Below are 23,408 nucleotides of genomic sequence, written 5' to 3'. Positions count from 1 at the left end.
ATAGTCAACATTGAGCTGCATGTGCAAATGACAGGGGATATCATTAACATCCTGCGGTAGCATACATCGTTAACAATATAGTGCGTACACACTAGCGGATATGATGATATATCATTTACAATATTGTTATCACGCATGAGTCATCTAGTGTGTACAGTATGCACTGTTGATGTGTGAGCATGGGTGTACATAGGCAGATTATTTGGGTCAAGTGGTTCTTATCCGCCATTAAATTATATGTAATAACAACATTTTCAATGTATTCATTCATGAAATGTAGAGTTTTTAAGGTTTATAGAAGCCTAATAGTGAATGTTTATTTCACAAGTAAAACAAATGGTTAGAGGCAGTAAAGGAAAACTTCAGTTAGCTCAGGAACCCTGTGCCCTAATTTCAAGATTCTGCATTTTCGCACAGGAAAACCCATTGGATTCTGTAATTTACACATAATCAGTGGACTTCTGTGTGTCAACCCCTGGTTTACCACGCACTGGGAAAAGGCTAATTTGTTGAAAAACTTTTTCCTACTCAGCACTATCAATTCGCTCTGGCTAATACAACGAATTGAATTCTCCTTTAAGTGTCTGTGTTGTTCTACTTGAGCAGACAAACATCTGCCAGTAGTTGGTACTACCTGAAATTGAGGATATTTAGTGAATTAATTTCATGCCTGCAATTTGACATGTAAAATCGTTGCCAACTCATATTTGATTATTTGTGTTTTTTCTATTTAAAGCCCCATACACACCGGGCAACTTTGAGCAGAAAGCAGTTCAGTTTTGTCATTTGAGCTGCTGAAAGCTTGAAAGCCGACTCCACATCATTGGAGGCCTGGCTGCTCATCTGCTGGTATTACAAGGGAATGAGCGAGGGGGTGGACTGCTTTCCATAGCATCCTGCTATGGAAAACCTTCCACCCCGGGAATAGCGCTGAAATGGTAAAAAAAAAACCGCTTTTCAGCCCAGTGATTTTTTTCCCCATTATCTGTCATCACACATGCTGGGCAAAAATTGTGCATGGACCTTTAGCTTGGTTTCCAATGTCACCTGTTGTTCAGTGCTGAAATTTTAATACATATTTTAATGATATTGCAACAATGATATAAAACGTGTAGCATAGTTTACGCAGATTTCATGTGTTCTGTACACGGTGGTCACATGTAAGACAGGGATGTTATTGCATTAATGATGTTTGACAAATCCTTCATATATTACAGATTTTTTTAAGAAGTATCATTGACTCTTCAATGGAGGAACCTGTTACAGACTGTATTGTATCAAATTGGAACATGTCTCAAATTGAAAAAAAAAATTAAATAAAAAAAAATGTCTGTTCACCAATTATATTAACATCATAACAAAATGAGTCATTCAAAAATAAATGTGAAAGTAATTGTAGCACCTATCTAACATTTAAATGTCTCACCTTGTGTGCCATTTCCCCCTCTTTATTTCAACCTTTATATTGCTCTTTTCAGGGCCTATTTATCATTCCTTCTCTTATGCCGTGTTCACACTGCCAGTGTGAACAACACGGCTTTTACCCAGCATTTTAATGCCGGGGACTGCAGCGCGGACCCAGGGCCACTTCAAGGAACCTGAGTGCCTCAGGTGGGAGAGGGGGAGGGTGCCCCGGCACTCACGCTCCGGGGGGGGGGGGGGGGGTGAGGTGATGCGGCCGCTGCCCAGCACGGGGGGCAGCGGCAGCAGGGGATTAACACGTGCACGCTGGGGGCTTCAGGGGGGGTTGGGACCGGTGCTACCCGCCGCAGATTGCCGCTGATCAGCGGGGGTGCCGGCGGGCAGAGGGTGCCAGCACTGATCCATGGGCGGGCTCCAGTGGAGGCAGGGGTTCGGCTAACCTGCTGCTCCCTGCTAAATAGTACTTCTTGGGCAGGCAGCTGCTTCCTTCTTCTTGCTCTCCTGGTGGGAGCTTTGCTGCTGCAGCTCACTACCGCCCTCCAGTGGCCGGCGCCCTAGGCAAAAAGTTTGACATGCATGAAGTCAACAGGGCCAACAGAAGGAAAAGGTTGAAATTAAAAAGGTCGACATGTGAAAAGATCAAAATGAGTTTAAATTATTGGGGTGTCTATGTCGACACAGATCAACATGGACACCATATTAGTGTACAGTGTCCTCTCGCATGGTTCGCTGCACTTGCCATGCTTTCAGCAATATTATATTTATTCTCTGTTCCCATTGGAGTATAAACAAGTTGGTTTGAAAAAAATCCTGAAAAACTTGTGTCAAACTTTTTCCATGTCAAACTTTTTTTTTTTTTTTAAACTTCAAATGTCTTTATTGTTTCACATTTTTCCTTAATAAACACTTCTGACTTTATTCAGATTTACTATCCTCAAATATATCTGTTGGAGAGACCTGAAGCAAGAGTTGTAAATAGCAGGTGACCCTGTCAAAGTACGGGATTTGTATCTTGAAGTGTACAAATGGTATATAGACAATCACACTGCTTAACATAAATAATAAGGCATAGAAATATTGGATCTTCGGAGACTGTATTATAGGCGCCAGGACCAGGAACAATGATACTGCGACAACTCCAAAGGCAATAGGAAGAAAGACCTGTTATGGACGGTGCAGGTTGGGCTCTCTGTAACGCAGCACAATCAGGCTAATACAAGTAAGTCCAACTAACAGCCAGGATGCAAAGCTAAAGTAATTTGTTAATGAGATGAGATCAGAAGGAATGACAAAAACACATGCAATAACTGTGGAGATGATCATGGCTGGCACTGGAGTCAGGTAATGCACATGGAGCATTGATATGATAGCTGGCAGATGTCCTTCTTTGCTTCCGGCGTAGTTTAATCGCCCTAACATAAACATGCCGCCATTGAGGGATCCAAATATTGAGATTGCCACTGAAACAGGAATGATCCAGGCAACCGATGGAATTGTTCTATCAGCCCATGTGACTGACACCGCAGCTGAAGATACAATCTTCCTGGGTGTCAGGACGGTGAGGTATGAGATGTTCACCAGCAGATAGAAGACAATCACTGCAGACATGGCTGTTATTATACTGCAAGGGATATTCTTGCTCGGATTCTTTATCTCTTCTCCTGGCTGTCTCTGTCGGCTGCCGGCGCAGTGGTGATTGACACTCACAGTGTCCACCATCCCAACCCAGCTCAGCGCCCGCCATCCTCGGGTCTCTCCAGTCTCCTGTCGGCTGCCGCAGCGGTGATTGACAGGTCGCAGTCGCTCAGCGCTCGGAGGCTGAGCCTGAGTCAGCTGTCTCCTGGCTGCCTTCCATGTCAAACTTTTAGATGTCAAACTTTTGCTTGTGTCTACCTTTTGACCATGTCAACCTAATGCACGTCAACCTTTGTCGTTCTTCTGCCTATTCGTATTTTAAATTTTTATTTCAGTTTTTTAAAAAGCATTAATACAGACATTAGAGTTACACATTTGCCTGTTAACTTTTTAGACAATACAGATACAATACATGACTTACAAACATACACATCAAAACAGGTTACAATTCTCGAGAGTCAAGGTTTACTGGGTTAATAATTTTTTCACTCTGTAATATAGCGGGAGGGGGAGGAATAGGGTAATTAGGGGTCTTAAATCTGGTCTCCTCTTTAGGTTTCTTTCAATATTCTTCCGGGATGATTATACTAGTATCTGTATCTTCTCCCACTCTCTCCATAGTTTACATATTTTAGAGTTTCCTGGATTGTTCAGCGTTTCCATCTTAAAATTAAACTTTATTTTGTTTATTACCATCTGTAGTGTAGGGGGCTGATCTTGTTTCCATAGCTGTGCTATGGTTGTTATGATGGCGCTAAGAATTTGGTTCAACAAATACTTCTTTGCCTGTGTCAAACTAGGGACCCCGATATGTAAGAGAACCATAGGGGCGGTTAGACGTAGTCTCGTTCCCATAAGCTCAGATAAAAAACTTTCCATGTCTGTCCAAAATCCCTCTAATTTCTTGCAGGACCAAAAGATGTGTATGAGATCTCCGGATTCTATAGAGCATCTCCAACACACATCCGTTTGGTCCCTAAAGATTCTATGCATCTTAACTGGTGTGTAATATGTGTGGTAAAATATCTTAAGATATCTTTCCGTATGAATAGATGTTTTGGACATTCGGTGTATCATTTCGAATAGTTGATCCCATTGTTTCAATTCAAGGGAAAAGTTTAGGTCTTGTTCCCACTTAATTTGCCATATAGTTTTCCTTTCTTCTTTTCCTTGAGTTAGAGCCTTATACCAAAAGGATATTCCCGCTTTCTTTCGTGCTCCAGTTATTTGGGCCACTATTTCCCTTGGTAGTACCTCTTTCTCTTTATTCTGGAATATATTGGATTGCAACCAATGTCTTATTTGCAAATACTTATGGAAATCAAGATTAGGAATGTCATACTTTCCTTTGATTTGCGAAAAAGTCATTAGTTGTTTGTTACTGAGCAGGTCCGAGACTGTGCCAACCCCTTTATTCTTCCAGGTATTTAAGTTTAAATTCGGTATGGCCTTAGCCATGGAGTTGATAGGGAGATGTCCTATCAGGGTTCCAAGTTTGCCGTTTTGATCCAGGTATTTATGCCATGCCTTCAACCCCACCTCAACTGATCTTAGTGCATATTTGCATTGGCCCAGGAACATAGGGGGGAGCCATATTAGGTCCTTCAAGGGGATGTTTCCTATATCACCTTGGTGTCTTTCTACCTCCACTGCTCCGCTTATGCTTCCGTTCCACTGGGTTATCTGGTCTAACAAGGCCGCTAATTGATAGTTTTCTAAACTAGGGAAGGCAAGACCCCCTCTGTTTTTTGGGAGAGTCAGGTATTTTTTGGCGATTCTGGATTTTTTATTGTTCCATATATATTTATTTAATAGGGCATCAAATCTATAAAGCCAATACTTGGGGAGCCATCTTGGTATTGCCCTGAAGAGGTACAGAATCTTAGGTAATAAAAACATTTTAGCTACTGCTATTCTACCTAGCAAGGATAATTCTGTCTTCATCCATTCATTTATCTTTTGGTTTATATGATGTAGTAAGGGACCATAGTTACAGTCTATTAAGTTCTTTTCATTTGCGACTAATTGGATCCCCAAGTATTTAAGAGATTGCACTTTCCAGTTAAATTTAAACTCTACCTTCAGTGCCGTCTGCTCAGGGCTATTAAGATTTATTGTTATCGCCTCTGTTTTACTTTTGTTTAGCTTATAATAGGAGACTTTTGAGAAAGCCTCCAGAATTTTTAGTACCTCTACTATAGATTCTTTTGGTTCTGTTAAGAGGAGTAGGACGTCATCTGCGTATAACAGGATTTTATTTTGAATTCCATTAATTATTGGGCCCCTGTAACATTTTGTCTAATGTATTCCGCCAATGGCTCTATCGCTAGCGCATACATTAATGGGGACAAGGGACATCCTTGCTTCGTTCCATTCGAGATAATAAATTTATCTGAAACCAATCCATTACACAAAACATGTGCCGATGGTCCATTATAAAGTGCCATAATAGATCTCAAGAGATTGTCTCCCAGTCCACACCCCTGTAGTACTTTTTCCATATAGGACCAATTCAGACGGTCAAAAGCTTTCTCCCCGTCTAGCGAGAGAGCCACTAGCGGAATTCCATTTATTGTAGCGTTCCTCATAACATCCATTGCTCTGCGGATGTTATCTGGACCTTGTCTATTTGGTATAAATCCTGTCTGATCAGTTTTAATTAAGTCTTTTAGGATTGGGGACAATCTATTTACTATCATTTTAGCATATATTTTAATATCGCTGTTCAAAAGGGCGATGGGCCGATAATTTTGAGGGGAGGTTAGATCTTTACCTTCTTTTCCTATCTGGACTATTCGTGCCTCCAACATTTCTTCTGGAAATGTTCCTTTATGGGACCCTTCTTGGAATACTTGGAGCAGTATTGGTGCGATCTCTTTTTGATATAAAATATAAAAGTTATTTATATAGCCGTCTGGGCCTGGGGCTTTGTTTATCTTTAAAGTTTTAATTGCCTCCATTACTTCTTGTAAAGCCCAAGGTTCATTTAGGCTATCTGCTCTACTTTGGCTGATTTTAGGTAAATTTATTTTACTCAGGAAGAGGTCTATGTCCTCCATAGAGGGTTGGGCCAGGTTTCTATCTTCCTTGAGATTATAGAGTTTTTTCAGATAGTTTGCAAAGATATTTGGGATCTCTACTGGGTTTATTATTTTTATCCCTTTTTCATTATATAAGCTTTTAACCACATTTCTATATCTTACACCCTTAATCCTTTTAACCAAAAGGCGCGATGCCTTATTTCCCTGTATATAGTGTCTTTGCTTAAAACTATCTGTTTCTCTATTAATTTGTGTGATAATTATTGTTTCTAGTTCTCCTCTTAGTTTATTAAGTTCTTTTAGAGCTTGTTCGTTAGAGGGATGCATCTTATGTTCTTTCTCAAGTTTCCTTATCTTAGCTTCTAGGTCTTCCATTCCCTTCTGCTCTTGTTTTTTTAATATTGCTACCCTTTGAATTATCTTGCCCCTTAAAACTGCTTTCAGAGCGCACCAGAAATTTATCGCATTGGTCTGTTGGGGATCATTGAAAAGTAGGTATTCTTCAATTGCCTCTTTTATTGAGTTCTTTGAGTCTGGGGACATAAAAACATAATTCGGACATCTCCATAATCTAGGTATTAAGCAGGGACTATTTTCTTCCCACTTAATAAATAAGGGGGAATGGTCGGACCATGTTTTAGGCAAAATCTCTGCTTTTTTTATGTTTTGTAATGTACTTCTATCCGTGAAGGCATAGTCTATACGTGTATATGTTTTATGTACATTCGAGAAAAAAGTGTAATCTCGTGTTGTTGGGTTTTTAATTCTCCATACATCATATATTCCTGCACAATACAGTGCTTTATTGAATTCTTCTGAGGTTTTAGTTAATGTACGAAGAGTTTTAGGTTTACTAATTCCTGTTTTATCCAGGTTAATATCTCTAACTAGGTTAAAATCCCCCAAGACCAATAGTCTCCCGGTTGCAACTTTCTGAACCTCTTTCAATACTTTTTTTATAAAGTTTACCTGAGAGGTATTTGGCGCATATACTGAGGCAATGGTGGTTTTTTTACCGTTCAGGGTACCTTTTACAATAACATATCTTCCCTCTTTATCTGTAATTTGTGTTTCTAGATCAAAGTTAACTTTCCTGCTAAATATCAGTGCTACCCCTGCTTTTTTTTGGATTGCGTTTGAATAATATGCCTTGTTATATCTATTATCTAGCAATGTGGGATGTCCTACCCTTGAGAAATGTGTCTCTTGTATAGCTGCTATATGCACTTCATGCTTACAGAGGTGTTTCCAAAATTTTTTCCTCTTCTGAGGGGAGTTTAACCCTTTGGCATTAATGGATATTAAATTTATCATCAAAGCTTCCTTCTCCTCTTTCTATGTCTTCCCCCTTCCTTCCTATCTTTACCAGATAATCTTGAGCTTGTCGAGAAACATATAACATGGATCCTCAATCCTAAACAAATTTGACAATTACATACACATAAGGCTTTACCACTAAAGCCCTCCAACCCTCTATTTGAGGGTTCCATAACAATTTAACAGGGATAGCGACTTTTGTATCCCCCCATCCCACACCCAAAAACTCTATTACTTTATTTGTACTCTTATCTTGGTTTAGTTCCCTATATAAGGACTATATGCTAGAAATAGTGGCTATGTTTTAAAGCTATAAGAGAGGCAAGAAGAGAGAGGCGGAAAAGGAGAAAGGGAAGGGAAAGGATAGAGAGGAAAAAAAAAAAAAAAAAAAAAAAAAGAAATTATAAAGGGGAAGTGGGAGGGAAAGAGAAAAAGGAGAGTGTATCCCATATGCATATAATATCTTATATCATCTTGTACAGTTTTATCTATGACTGTTTAAATCAATACTACATATCATTGTGGGCTATGAAGCGTTATTTATAGTACAAAAGAGATATTCTGTGAACATCAAAGAATTTAAAGATTAGGTGTTGAGGTATAGTACTGCGGGGAGACAAGAAAAAAATAATGAAGAGGTGAGTAAAATTAGTTATATGTATCTAGATTTATATACTCATCGTGATTGATGTGTAGTGCACAGTAATTAAATTTATTTATATTGGTGAGTCCCAAAGAGGGGGGGAGAAGTATGTGAAAAGTTTATTGTGTATGATGCCAATATAGGCAATTCTTAAGCACTGAAGTGAATTGTGTCTTAGAGAGAAAAAAAAAAAAAAAAAAAAAAAAAAAAGGGACCCCCCGCATACTAATAAGTACCATACTTTCAAGTACCTAACTTCTAATAATTCTCGTTATCAGGTACCTTCATGTCCATTATCCCCCGAAAAATAACACATTAAGGGATTAGATAATATATAGCGACCCATCGAATTACTTATGGCACAAGGCCCAGATCCTGCTTGCTACAGAGCAGGGCAGTACATATCATATCGATAGAACAGCATATATCATACATTCTGTCGATCATTTCCCAGTTCTATTTATCTAATCTCATCAGGGTCACTTAACAAAGCATAGTCCCAGCTTATTATATGTTACAGCATGTTATATCTAAGAGGTCTCGTTATTATTAGCTCTCTAGAGGAGAAAAGGGAGATAAGAAGAAAGGGAGAGAAAAAAAACAAAACACATATATATACATATATACACATCTTCACAGTATCAGGGACCCTTTAAATCCAATGGCGCAAAATAGGGGAAGGAAATAAAAACAATAATATGTAACAATACTATGTTATCTCATGGGTTCTAATTCCCACATTGTGTTATTACAGTCTTCGATTATATGGTCCCTCCAGGACTCCCTAAGCAGGGAGTAATAAAAAAAAAAAAAAAAAAAAAAAAAAAACCACTCCCCCGAAGATAAAAATATATATATCTTCTTATAGAGAATAGGGACCGTTAGCTGATGTTGTGAACTCTGTGAGTCTCCTGGAATAAGGGTAGTAATATCCATGATCTTAGGTGTTTTGTAGTAACAGTCCCTTCTATCATATCTAGAAGGTCCTCTATTTATTAGAGGGTTGGGGAGGGAGAGAGAAAAAAAAAAAAAAAAAAAAAAACACCCCCCGAAGAAGAGATATATATATATATATATCTTCTTATAGAGAATAGGGACCGTTATCTGGTCTTGTAATCTCTGTGAATCTTCTTAGAGGGGTAATAATGTCCATGGTCTTAGGTGTATTATAATAGCAGTCCCTTCTATCATATCTGGGAGGTCCTCTATTTATTAAAGGGTTAGGGAAGGAGGGGAGAAAAAAAAAAAAAAAAAAAAATGGAGAAAGAAAAAGAGAAAAAAAAAAGAAAAAAAAAAAAAAAGAAAAAAAAAAAGAAAAAAGGGGTGGATCAGGGCATAGGGCTCCCCTCTCCAAATTTCCCCTCTCTATTGCTGTTTATTTCTGCAAGAGACTTTCTACATCTCTAATCCACTTTCTTTTCTTGGGGGCCCACTTTTGTCCACTCTTGCTGCAACGGAGAAAGAACAGTGGTTTCTTTTGTAGGTGGGATTAATTTCCAGAAAAGTAGGTCTTTCAATGCTTCTTCCTCCGATTTCCATATTTTCACTGTTCCGTCATATGTTACAATCAACTTAACCGGAAATCCCCATTTATAGATTATTTTGGCCTGCCGTAGGATCTCTGTTACTTTATGAAATGATCTTCTTTTTGCTAAGGTCGCTCCGGAGAGGTCTCCGTATATCTGTAAGTTTCTCAGAATTTCTGTACTATTGGCCTCTTCTCTGGATGCTCTTAGGATTTGCTCTTTAGTCTGAAAATAATGCATCCTCATGATCACATCCCTCGGAGCCGCTGCTGATACTGTTTTTGGTTTTGGCAACCTGTGGATTCGATCTATGAGGATTTGTGATGCTGGAGTGTTTGGCAGTAATTTTTGGAATAGTTCTGAAACAAATGATATTAATTGTGGAGGTTGTATCTCTTCTGGAATCCCTCTTATTCTTAAATTATTTCTCCTTGCTCTGTCTTCTAAGGTTGTAATTTTATCTTTTAAATTATCCACATCTATCTGGAGATGTTTGTGGGCTTCCTGTAATTCATTATGAGCAGTAACTGCATTTTCTAGCCTTTGTTCCACATGGCTGGTTCTGTCTCCCAGGTTTCCCAGTTCTTTAGCTAAATCTTGTGCTGTTGCTTTAAACTCAGCTGTTAAGCCGGTTTTTAAATCAGACAATAATTGCAGCATTTTACGCAGGGTAATGGGTTCATCCATATTATCCTCCTCTGATCCTATCGACTCTTCCATGTTTTTTGTTTGTTTTATACTTCCATCTGCACAAGCAGAAAGCCTGTTTTTTGATTTATTTACAGGCGAGTGTACTGGTTTAAAAAAGCTCGCAGATGCAGTAGGAGTGTTCTTTATTTTTTTAGAGGGCATTTCAGATTTTTAGCTGCTATGTCTGAAGTTCTATTGTACCTCAGAAGGATTCTTACATGCAGGGGCAACCTGAGAGAGAAGAAGATATAGGGTTCTTTTTAGGGCATAGGAAAGGTAGGGGATTGAAGGGTCACTTCATTAACTCATTATGCTAACGAGTTGCATGTTCCCCAGAGGTGGATTGCTTTATGGTTCAAGATAATATCCCCCATATAGTCATTTTCTATATCCCCCCTCTGGAAAAGCGTGGAGTGGAGAAGCGGAGCGTGGTGCATGTGTGTATATTTATTTTATTTTAAGGCTGGGTATTAAGATCTTACCCCACTTGATGAATTTCTCTGTCCGTGGCAGGGGATCCTTCCTTGAGTCTGTTTTCTCATATGGCGAGTCTCTGCCGCCGCCGCGGCTCTCTGCTGCAGCAGGCTACTTTCAAGTGTTCAGATATGTGTCTTCAGCAGACACACAATAGAATGGCGTCTGCGGCTCCCCGCTGTGACCGCTTGTGTGGGGATTGGGGTTGGCGCCCGGCGCCCGGCTTGCTGCTGCCGGTGCTTGCGCGCCTTCCTCCGTTCTGAGGTTTGGTGCCGCTCGTCTCCTCCAGACTTACTCTGCCTGGTCTTAGCACAATATGGCTTCAGGGCTCCAGGGCTAACTCCAAGGCTTGCTCCGGTAGACGCTCCGACACACACTCCGTTCGCTCCGCTTCCGGCTTCCTCTCCACGTCGTGACGCTTCAGTCACGCCCCACGGACTGAGTTTTAAGATCAAAATGTCGTTCTTCTGCCTATTGACCTAGGCACTGTCGATCTAATGCCGTTGAGGACATCCAGTGGCAAATCCATGCTCCTTGGCTGTCAATTGACAGTGCTGAAATGTACACTACAGTATCAGACAATGGCAGACCCTACCTGTTTTGGAGAGGATGCAAGGAACTAGCCAGGTCCTTGCACCAGTGCAATGGATTCGGCAGGCACTGTAACAGGCACATGCACAGGTAGCAGTTTGACTGCGCAGGTGCAAAACTCCAGCTTCTGTGGACTGCATGAGCTGCAGTCCTTAGAAGGTAGGAAGGACTGCCACAAAGGCAGGAAGTGGCTTCCTTCAGGAAGTACTTCCTCTGCTAATCGCAGCCTGGTCTGGCAGTCCAGGAAACACCTCCCAATCAGCCTTCCTGTACTGCATGTGACTGGCAGGTAGGACTTCACTGCCAGTCAGTGGTGGCTCCAGAGGAGGAGCTGCAGTTCAGTCCAAAATTCAATATGGGACACACACCAATTGCCAACCCAACTGCTGCCAAACAGCATTGGCCCAGGACTAACTGGCTCCCCTATTTGAATTTTTAACTGTGCTGCAGCCCCACCTTTAGAGCCACCACTGCTGCCAGTCACAGTGAAACAGTGCAGTCATAGCCTGCAACTGGCCCAACTGAGTTCACTGAGGTTACAAATTACAAAGTAGTTAAGGCTGAATAAAGACGTACGTCCATCAACTTAAACCTTTGGATAGAGTGCCTGATATATTTTTTACCTCCCTTTATATAGGTTGTGTATTCTGATTTAATAGACAGATTATGATATTTGTTTGTACCTCTGGATGTTTTTACCCAATAGATGTTTGTCCAATTTGAAATGTATTTATTGCGTCTGCTGACACCACCTCTCCAGGAAGACATTTCCACAATTGAACTGCCCTGATCGTAAAAAAGATTTTCCTTTTAAGGGTACGAAATCTTCTCTCCTCTAGTCTAAATGCATGCCCACATGTCCTAGAGTCCTTCCTCAATGCAAAAGGGGTGCCTGACAGTTCCTTATATTGGCCCCTGATATATTTGTACATGTTAAGCATGTCACCCCTTAAACGTCTCTTCTCTAGCATAAACAATTCCAATTTGTCCAATTTGTCTTCATAGCTTAATTTATCCAACCCCTTTTATTATATAGCCTTGTTGCCCTTCTTTGTACTTTTTCCAGTTCTATAATGTCCTTTTAATAGTGCGGGGCCCAGAATTGTACTCCGTATTCTAGATGCGGCCTAACCAATGCCTTGTAAAGTGTCCAGATTGACAGCCACTATTGGTCGACAGGCAGAAGTTTGACACATGAAAAAGTTCGACATACATGAAGTCAACAGGGCCAACACAAGGAAAAGGTTGAAATATTTCTGAAGTTGGCAAGTAAATAGCGCAGGAGGTAAAGGGGTAATAACTTTAATTTGTTACTGCGCATGCCTTCTTTTTAATAGCAGAATAGTCCCTGTTGTGCAGGGAGTAGTGCCTGTCATGAAGTGTGTGTGTGTGTGTGTGTGGGGGGGGGGGTCGCCCCAATCATTCTGCCCTCCTACAGTCGCTGCATGCTGATGTCTAACACAACAGAAGCCCTCTTACAGAGCTGTATCTGACTCTGACATTACCTCTACCCTGGGGAATTGTGATAGAAAAAATGATTGGTCTCCTGGGATAACCTTATAGAACCTACTGCACAAATAGTGTGGTGTAATAATGTGTAACATTACCAATTACAGTTATTTCTATAGCAACTTTATCTATATCACATGAGTACTATGCTGCATTATTACATAAGAACTTGCAATGTATATTACTTTTCCCTCAGTATCTGTGGACTGTGTATTGAAAGCCTGACATTGCTCACAAAGCACTTTTTCCGCTACTGCGTATTAGCGAGAATGTTTAAACTCCTACCAAACATTTGTTGCCATCGACACAGACGATATCAGAGAGGTGATGAAAAGTGATGTGCATGACTGGGAAGCAACTGTGGTCATTCAGTGGTTTTTCTGCGGAAGTGTCACAGGCATGTCAATGCAAGCGGCTGTGGTCACAGACTCCTTTATAGGGGCCCCTGAACACGCAGAGAAGCTGCGGCTTCCACAGGGTTACAAGTTTCGATGGTGCAACTGGTGGTGACATTTAATAACACACCAATCAGTATTACAGTGAAAACTTGTCTTCTCAGACTACGCACATTTGGGCTCATGGATGTACAGAATGGAAGGATCTTGTGTGTTTTGCATATGGCTAGAATCCGGCCCAGTATATGACTCATGCAGTGAAAGAACTTGCAGTCACATACTACAATGCTGTTTCAGAGTCACATGCAAACAACTCCCGCAGCTGTACAATATATTTTACACACATGTGCAGCTGGAAAGATAAATCACTCAACCATGTAAAAATTGTCAATGGATGTGGATTGTGTGCAGCTCTGAATCAATCAGAGCGAATATCTCATGGCATCAGGAATTTAAAGATGTAACTACGGTATATATTATTACTCAGTAGCCAAGGCAGGGGCTCCTATAGGAGCCTATCATGTTGATAAGTAAAACTAAAGCATAGTTGCCTACCCTCCTGCATTCTGCAGGAGACTCCCTGAAATAGCAGCAATCTCCCTCTCTCCCTCATTAGTCTAGCAATCTCCCTCATTTCACCTAGCCCACATTAACTGTTACATTTTTGGGGGGAAAAATAGGAATGAGAGATAGATACATTTACATTGAATCATCAGCACCATTTCCCAGCACTTTACCAAGTATAGTAGCTCTTACTAACTGCTTTGGGGCTCGTCTACATAAGTCATTTTAAAAGATTCCTCTCAGATGTAGCAGTACACACCCAGGCTTCTAGGTGCCACAATCACAATCTCTATTCACAGTCTCTCCATATATGGACATAAACACGCCCTTTAGGAGGAGTATGACACACCCCCTCAATGGGGCGCTGTGCTAAATTCTACTAACGACTATAATCTCCCTGAAACTAGTTTTCAAAAGTAGGCAAGTATGAACTAAAGCAGGCATGTCCAACGTTGGCCCTCCAGATGTTTTGAAACTACACATCCCAGCATGCTTTGCAATAGTTTTAGCATTCTCTAATAGCAACACTGTGGCAAAGCATGCTGGGATGTGTAGTTTCAAAACATCTGGAGGGCCAACGTTGGACATGCCTGAACTAAAGTGATCACATCTACAATCATTATACTTTCCATTTTGCTCACCTGTGCATGCTCTCACACTGGACAGAGTATGCATGAGCATGTATTAGAGGGGAAGGATCTAACAGAGCCAGTGGCGTAGCTAGAAATTTTGTGCCCCCTGGCAAAAAAGTCTCCCTCCCAAAATTAATTATATATGTTTTCTTAGCTAGGTGACAGTTGGCAGGTTTTTCTTTCTCATTGCCAGGGGTTACATGCTCATTGCCATGAGTTTCTTGATCATTGCTAGGGGATACATGCTCAATGGCTAGGGGTTACATGTCCATCGCCAGGAGTTACATGCTTATTGCCAGGGGTTTGTTGCTCATTGCCAGATAGTACATGCTTATTGCCAGGGGCATAACTAGAACTTAATGGACACCATAGCATAATATTGGAGAGATGGGGGGGGGGGGGGTACAGAAAGAGGGTGGGGTTTGGTGGGAAGCACAACCACAGGTTTCTTGAGAGTACGGCCATTTCGCAGCATTAGTCCCTGAACCCTAAATACTTGCAAATCATGGCAGCGATGCATGCTGCCGGGCTGCTGTCTGCCTGTCTCTCCCTCTTGCAGTTGCAGCTCGGGTATTTACAGTACTCCCCACAGACTTTGCCGGTGCTGGCTCCTCCAAGCCACCGTCCACTCAGCAGCACAATGGGATAACGCCATTTACAGATGGTGTTAGTGGCAAAGGCCAGGCCCCAGATATATGCTGCAATCCCTTCATGTTACAGTGGGGTGATATTTATCTATTATCCCCTTAGACTGTAAGTTCCTTGAATCAGAAGCCTCTACCATCCTGTTCTCAAAGCCCTCTTCTCTCGCATTTCAGTTACAGCACTCTTATTCAGCTGCCATCTATAACCGCAGATCTTCTCACGTGTTCACTCATCTCTACCAATGACAACCAGCCCTTAATAGTACTTAGTAGCACACAGACAACTCCTCGGCTTCCCTACATCTCAGCTGGATTGTGTACAAAGTATTGTGCTGCTAATTGTTACCGTGCTCTGTCTTAGTTTTTTAGTTACTATTATGTTAAGCCCTGTGTGCCCTATATTGCTCTGTACGCTCACACATGTGCTCGCATGTGGCCGCAATGAAGAAAAATTATTTGATGGTCGCTAGTCATCAAATGATTTTTTCTGCTTCGCTCTAAAGGTAAGTCTATACTTACCTTCCAGATGGCCGCTATCTGCCATATTGGGGGCAGGAGCTGATGTCCTGAGGATGCATGTGGGCGCGCCCATAAAACGCCTGCCCACATCCTGTTGTGAGCGCACCGGCGAGTGTAAAGGTGCCCATACACAGTACAATTGTTATGTGCGATGAGATGCCCGCTCCCGTCACACATCTCATCGCACAGCTTAAGCAGTATGTGCTGCACATACTTTTTGTACTAGATCTCATCTCATTGCATTGCAAAACCCATGCAATGCGATATTGTATACAATAATTGTACCATGTATGGGCACCTTTAAACTCGCCGAAGGTGTTTGCTTTGGGGGTTTCCACATGCACATATTTGCGCATGCGCCCACCAGGGTAGAGAATTTGGACCTGAGTGAACTCACATACACACATACACCCCAGGGTGAATTTTTTTGTTGGAAGCCAGTTAAGCTACCAGCAGGGCCGGTGCTAGGGTGTCCAGCGCCCTCCTGCAAACCATACATTTTGCGCCCTTTCACTTTGCTATTGCAACAAGCTGCAGCACGTTTGTGGGAGTGTATGCAACATGCGATCCTATGAAAGATCTTGGGTGCATGTACATGTATGCATACACCATCTCAGTGCTGTGTCCGCAAAATGTTGCAGGCACTAAAGGTGCCCATACACGCTGCGAGAATCGCATATGTTATGGGCTAGATCGCATCGCACGGCATGCATGCAATGTGTGTGCGATGCGATCCGAAAGCAGTACAAAAAGTATGTGCAGTACTCATGACTGAGGGGGAAAGGAGGGGAGAGAAGGAGGAGATAGAGGGGGCGGAGTGTTGAGGACTGGCACAGCACACTGAGAAGAGGGAAGGAAGGGGAGGCGGCGCTGCTGCCTGTTTGTCATTTGATTGACAGCTGACAGGTGCAAGGAGCAATGTGTAGGGGGCCGATCCGGACATGACATGTCATCCAGGCATTCACAGACAGCGCTACATGCCTCAGCGCAAGTGTCCTTGAGGAAGAGGGGGCAGGTCGCAGGAGGAGAACAGTGTGTGCGCGGTGCAGGGAGCTGCTCAGCCTCTCCATACTGCCACCCGCTGTCAGACAGGCGTGCAGGAGGCAGTGACAGTGAGGGCTGAGGCAGCTTTAGCAGAGCAGGGAGGGAGACAGCGCCTTTTTTTAGCATGGCGCCTCCCTGCTTTGCAGGAGCTGCTGAGTGGGTAGCGCCGGCCCTGGCTACCAGTATATTGTTGGATTGTGAGGAGAAACTTAGGTACTCAGAGACAAATAGGCCTCCTATGGTTTTTCTGAGTTGATAGCAAAGATATAGACACACAGTGGGAAATTTACTAAGATGGAAGTTCCATTTCACATGGGATGTTGCTATGGGCAACCAATCAGAATCTACTATAGAAATCCCATCTTAGTAAATCTCCCCCTTAATATTCAAACAAATGAAAAAAAAAAAACATGTACTCAGTTAGGAATATATAATATTTTGCCCAAGCTGGTGCAGTTCAGAAGGTGGTGGTTTGTGTATCTCATGGCAGGGCAGTGACACCTGTAATAGGAAGTGTAGTAGTGGCGAGCTGAACAGCCTCGCAATGCCAGAGAGCAGATGTTGCATGACAAGCAGCCTTTGGTCTGGGATGATCCTTTGCATACACCTTTGAATCAGCACAACACCTGAGGGAGTTCATGCCTCCTGCACAAAAGTATAAACACAGTCATGGAAATGATCTCGTTCTAAATTTATGGATGGCTGAGTTTGTAAAGATTCAAATCTATCCCAAAGCACAATTTTTTGGGAGAAGGGTTGAAACGTCCACCTGTTTTAACCCCATCTGTGATAGCTTTACTCTCCCCCAAGATTAGTAGTAACACACCTGCTTCTAAAAAACATATTGGATGTTTAGCACCGTGCAATCAGAAACTATTTACAACATGTGCTTAGGGTATAGCTAATAAATCCCAGCAGGCAGAGAGTTAAATATTGGTAAGACAGGAATGATAGGAAACAGGCTCATGAGTTAGCATGTATTTCCATGTTTTGCATAAACACGCACTTGACAGTTGATAACACAACTTTCAGGAAATAGACGAATCTCTGAGTAATGTTAAATCTCAGTCACTCAGTAACTGATTGCAGATTGAGTACATTTAATTAGGCTTGATTCAGACCTGATTGCGCAGCTGCAAATTTGCTGTGGCCAGCGATCTGGTAAACACTGCCCCATCATAGTGAAATCCCGCCTTGCAAAGACTTTGATCCAGCGAATATTCCCCAAACCATTCGAAGGCCACTCACCATGGAATGATTTCCTCACTGGTCACCACTGCTCACAGGCTCTGAGTAGCCAATCAGCATTGGTCACGCCTGCATTTTATTCAACACATCCCAGGCCAGTTTTCATCCTCAAATGCCAGTTTCCTGTCAATCACCCTACAAATGGCTAGCGATCAAAAGTAGCAGAATTTCTTCGCTGGATGGCGTCGTGCACACACATTGTGGCCCAGACGCACGCACAGTCTATTGATAATCATCCGCTGTGTGAACCATTATGTAGTGGTCAACACCAGTAAATAATAAAAGTATTTCTAAAAATGTTTCTCCGTTTCATTTTGTATGTTGCTTGGCTACTGTTCTCTATGGTAAAGGGGTACAAAGACCAGTTCATATTTCTACCAGTACAAAAGGGGAACATGAAATGTCTTGTAATATATATGTGTTTGGGGACAGCCAGTGGCAGATTCATGCCCTTTGGCTGTCCACTGACAGCTGCTTTGTAGGAACACATCATTTAAAGTATATGACAAAGGAGATGAAAATCTCCATCTGTTACGTGGCGTCAGTTGTTGTACAGTTATCTTTCTTACTTGTGTAAATCTTCTAATTAAAGATACTAAGATTTTTTTTTATTTTATTATAATTATACTATATTTAGCTGAATTGATCAAAGGTGTACTTTGGCTAGTATTTTGTAAGCTCTGGGAACATAAAACAGTTGGCTGGTGACCGCTATCACAATGTGATTCGTTGGCACTTTTATAGAACTCCGTGGCATTCAATTACTTGGCCATAATGCTCAAATCTGTACAATATGTGCATTTACATACCCAGTTGCATATGGATGGGGATGCTCAACAATCAAACACTTTCAGCTAATCAGGGGATACTGCTATGGACACCATCCATTGATTGGCTAAAGCATCTAAACATTGTGTTTTGACCGGTCCCTTTTAAGGGACCTGTTTGTCAGGAAGGAGCCTGCTCATTTAAATCTATATCAGTGTGGAGGAGGTCGGTTGCCACTATGCCACACCTCTCTCCCCCTTACTGCTGCCACTGCTGGTCCCAGTCGCCGGTCCCACCCCCCCCCCTTCCCCCCTGTTGTGGGAGCAAATGCGCAGTAGCTTCTTCAGTACTGCGGATGTGCTGGCCCCTGCCTCTATGGGTTGCTTTGGCAGCAGTCCATAGTAGCATATTCACTGTCCCGGGCATGCGCAGTATTGTCCTCGGGACTGCGCATGCACAGAACACATTTTTGTGGGCTGCCCCCGCAATGTGTAGATGCAGCCTACGAGTCAGGTGCTTTCAGCCAAACAGCGGATGCTGCTATGGATACTATCCACTGGTTGGCTACGAGTCAGATGCTTTCAGACATTCAGTGCTTTACTGTACATAGAGTACTACAGCATGCCCAGTATGGTTCAGGAGACTGCCTTTCTTTATTTAACCAAGACCCTGGACTACTACATAGAAACCAAGTACAGAAAATAAGTAGGTAAGTATTAGTGTGTTTAATAAAGGGTTAAATATTTGGTGTGTGTGTGATGTCATCTTAATATATTCTTTACAGTGGGATTACAGGTGCCATCTTTCACACACTTGTGGTTCTCCAAGTGCCTTCGTGTAAGGAAAGGCTTGCACCTTTAAGTCCACATCCACCCACCACCAAGGATGCAGGATTAATAGCCATGAGCTTTCAGCCCAAGCCTGGATGTTTCTTAGGAAGGATGGGAGCCCTGCACCCAGGCACCCTCACATTTATTGCTGCTGCTGAAGCAAGAAAAGTGCAAGTATGACTGCAGCCAGTAGGCAACAGGACCCTGCGTGGCACTGCACCAAGCCTCCGACCCATCGCTTCTGTGCATACGTGGCTTCCCGCATGTGCTTCATTAGTCCTCACCTGGCTGACTACTGCCATAAAGTGGACTGAACAGCAGTGTCTGGGTGTCTGCAGGTTGACGGAGTGTGTGTTTGTTTGTTAAAAGACAGAGGAGGAGGCTGATGAGACACCAATGGAGTCTGACACAGAAAGGTATGCTAAGGGAGGCTGAGAGACAAAGTGGGGGATGCTAATATCACTTTCAGACCGCAAATGCTAGGTTGCAACTGGTTTAGGGACATGGATCCATCCCAGCAGCAAGCCAACATTTGCAGGCTGAAAACTCAATGGCCCTTATTCTGATCGGTGCGGCCGGAGACGATTATGCGGCCAGGACCGTGCGTGCGAAACCCCGCCTTCCATACGGATCGCCAACTCCGTCCGTATGCGGTAAGAAGCTGGCCGAACGGACCGCACGTGTATTTTTCACGGAATACGCCTCCTCCATCTAAGGGAACCTCCCCCATCATTCGATGGTCGCAGACCATCGAATGCAGGACCGAGTGCTCCACCAGCACCCGCAACCTCAGACCACACGGACATTTTTCCGTGCAAAAGCAGGGATCTGGGCGGGCAGCTGACATCCGGCGATGTCATATGTCCGCCCCCTACACGTGCGTCACGGCCGCATTACCATACGTACGCCCAGCGTTTTCATGGGAACTCCCATGAAACGCGGGGCGTATGCATATGGTAATGAGCCCAAATAGCCCTTCACGCCCCTCTCCACCCCCTATTCGGAGTGTTCACATATCATGCGGAATTTGGCCGTACGCCCCGCTCGCACATGCGCAGAGACGCCTCTGCACATGCGCAGACACAAAACATTGGCGGGCCGAACGCACGCGGATATATCCGCACCGATCAGAATAAGGGCCAATGTCCGACCCGGCTTATTGACATCACATGGTGGTGGGGCTGAGAGGCAGCAGGGCTGAGTGGTGGTGGGTCTAAGGGGTGGCATGTGATTGACGGGGCAGGACAAAAGGCAGCTCTTGGAGCTAACCGCGCTGCCTTCTCCATACTGTGAACGGGACCCGGGTCGCTCACAGTATGTTTTGAAAATTGACTCCATAGACTTCACTGATTGCTTCCTACCATAAATGTGGCAAAGAAATAAATGATGACAAATAACTTAATATTATTATAGGATAGTAACAAGTTTACAGCTTACTGTAACAACCCCCAATCTCAGGTGAGAGGGGTACAACTGCAGTGCAGGGCCGTCTTAACAGCAGTGTGGGCCCCTGGGCAAAGCAATGCACTGGGGCCCTTACCCATTCTCCCCTTCTAGGAGTGGGGTGTGCTATCAGCAGCAGCTTTGATGTCCCACGGGTGGCAGGGGGTGCTCTATCTTCCATTCAACATGTATGACCTGGAGCAGTAACTTCTGCTAATTACTCCTTTACTGCACAGGTGGTGGGAGGGTGAACACTAGCGTGTGGAAGGGGGCACTGAGCTGAATGAAGGGTCCCTTGTAAATGACTTCCAGGGAGGTAGGGGGTATTTTATACGCAGGGGAGGGTTGGATAATGGAGTGGGCTTAATATTTCTGGTGGAAGGGCAGCTTGTTTGACTGCAGATATCGCCATTATCTGGAAATAGATTTCTTAGCCTTCAATAGTATAAAAACCTAGAGTCCCAACTTTCAGGAGGTGCTGGGAACTTGGGGATCAGAGATCAGGAGCCAGAGCAATCCATTGACAAAAATATAAATCTGTACCCAGATGTTTGGAGCTGGAGCAGGGACCGGCTGCTGGGAGGCTGATATCTCTGGTTCTGGGCATGATAGAGACAAGCCTCTAGTGTCGACAGAAGGGGGAGAGTCACAGCTTTTGGAATAATTCAGAAAAACTCTAAGTCAGAGAGAACCTGAGATATATGATTGGGAATTGCAATTAACAGATCGGGTGTGAACTGCTGCTTTGAAGTTGGATATCTCCAGGACCCCAGGGCCGATTTTCAAAATTCTGGTATCCCTGAAAAAAGGGGATCCTCAGCTATCAGCTGGTATCCCTGAATGAAGGGTCCCTTGTAAATGACTTCCAGGGAGGTAGGGGGTATTTTATACGCAGGGGAGGGTTGGATAATAGAGTGGGCTTAATATTTCTGGTGGAAGGGCAGCTTGTTTGACTGCAGATATCGCCATTATCTGGAAATAGATTTCTTAGCCTTCAATAGTATAAAAACCTAGAGTCCCAACTTTCAGGAGGTGCTGGGAACTTGGGGATCAGAGATCAGGAGCCAGAGCAATCCATTGACAAAAATATAAATCTGTACCCAGATGTTTGGAGCTGGAGCAGGGACCGGCTGCTGGGAGGCTGATATCTCTGGTTCTGGGCATGATAGAGACAAGCCTCTAGTGTCGACAGAAGGGGGAGAGTCCCAGCTTTTGGAATAATTCAGAAAAACTCTAAGTCAGAGTGAACCTGAGCTATATGATTGGGAATTGCAATTAACAGATCTGGTGTGAACTGCTGCTTTGAAGTTAGATATCTCCAGGACCCCAGGGCCGATTTTCAAAATTCTGGTATCCCTGAAAAAAGGGGATCCTCAGCTATCAGCATAGGGCCCTTATACACCTGGGGCCCCTGGGCAAGTGCCCATTAAGCCCATACGAAAAGACGGCCCTGCTGCAGTGTGTGGGTGCAAAGCCATGTACTGTAGCGGGGAAAAATGCACGTCTGAAAATAGGCTGCATTGGCTTTGTGGTCAGGGGGTGTAGCTTAAGATTTCTGCTCTTTTTGATGATGTGGGCACATGGCCAGCACTGTGTGAGCTGCTGACTATGTCCCCATTCACCCCTCTGACTCACTGAATAGATGCTGTGCGCAGGTGCACCGTGTCTCAGCAGAGCAGTGATGGGCAGGGGGGATGCCCAACTTCATCCCCCATTGCAGGACACTGCCAAAGAAATAGGAACAGCCCACAAAAATCAGGACAGTTGGGATGTATAACCCTGTAATATACAAACTCCCTGCATTCCTCCATATACAGCGCAGCACTTATGTTCAGGCAATGTCATTGTAGAGCATACAAAAGTTTATATTAAACAATACATAACTGAGTATTACAATATATTTTGGGGGCTTTATCTAGAACTGTACCTAATAATTGATGTTGTTTTGAAGGCAAAGGAGTGGTCACACCAAGTATTGATTTGATTTTAGATTTCTCTACTGATCATTCACTTTGCATTTTGTTAATGAACAGAAATAAACTAATAGCCCTATAATTTTTTTTTAAACGTTGTCGCTTTGCAGCATTTTCTCCATACCTGTCTACGGTGCCCATACACAGTACAATTGCTGGGTGCGATGAGATGCCCACTCCCGCACACATCTCATCGCACAGCTCAAAAAGTAGCTGCACATACTGTTTGTACTGTATTGCATCTCATTGTATTGCAAAACCTATGCGATGCGATCTAGTCCAAATTGCATGTAATAATTGTACAGTGTATGGGCACCTTAAAACCTTTGCACAGTATTGTACATATATATAGTGGTATAGCATACCTCCCAACAGTCCCGATTTCAGCGGGACAGTCCGATTATCAGGGCCTGTCCCGCTGTCCCACCCGTGGGCGGCAGTGTCCCGCGGTGAGGGGGGGCTGTTGGGAGTCCCCCCTGTCGGCTGCTAAGCAGCGGGGA

At 43.3% G+C, this 23,408-nt stretch overlaps 1 pseudogene; it reads right to left on the bottom strand.

Moving 5' to 3' along the window:
* Positions 1-2,294: 2,294 nt before the first annotated feature.
* LOC146073003 (solute carrier family 7 member 13 pseudogene) lies at positions 2,295-3,141 on the bottom strand (annotated as a pseudogene).
* Positions 3,142-23,408: the final 20,267 nt, after the last annotated feature.

This window comes from Crinia signifera, chromosome 4 (genome assembly GCF_055691185.1).
Source record: "Crinia signifera chromosome 4, ASM5569118v1, whole genome shotgun sequence".
Lineage (NCBI taxonomy): Eukaryota > Metazoa > Chordata > Amphibia > Anura > Myobatrachidae > Crinia > Crinia signifera.
This window is presented reverse-complemented; position numbering and strand designations above follow the sequence as displayed.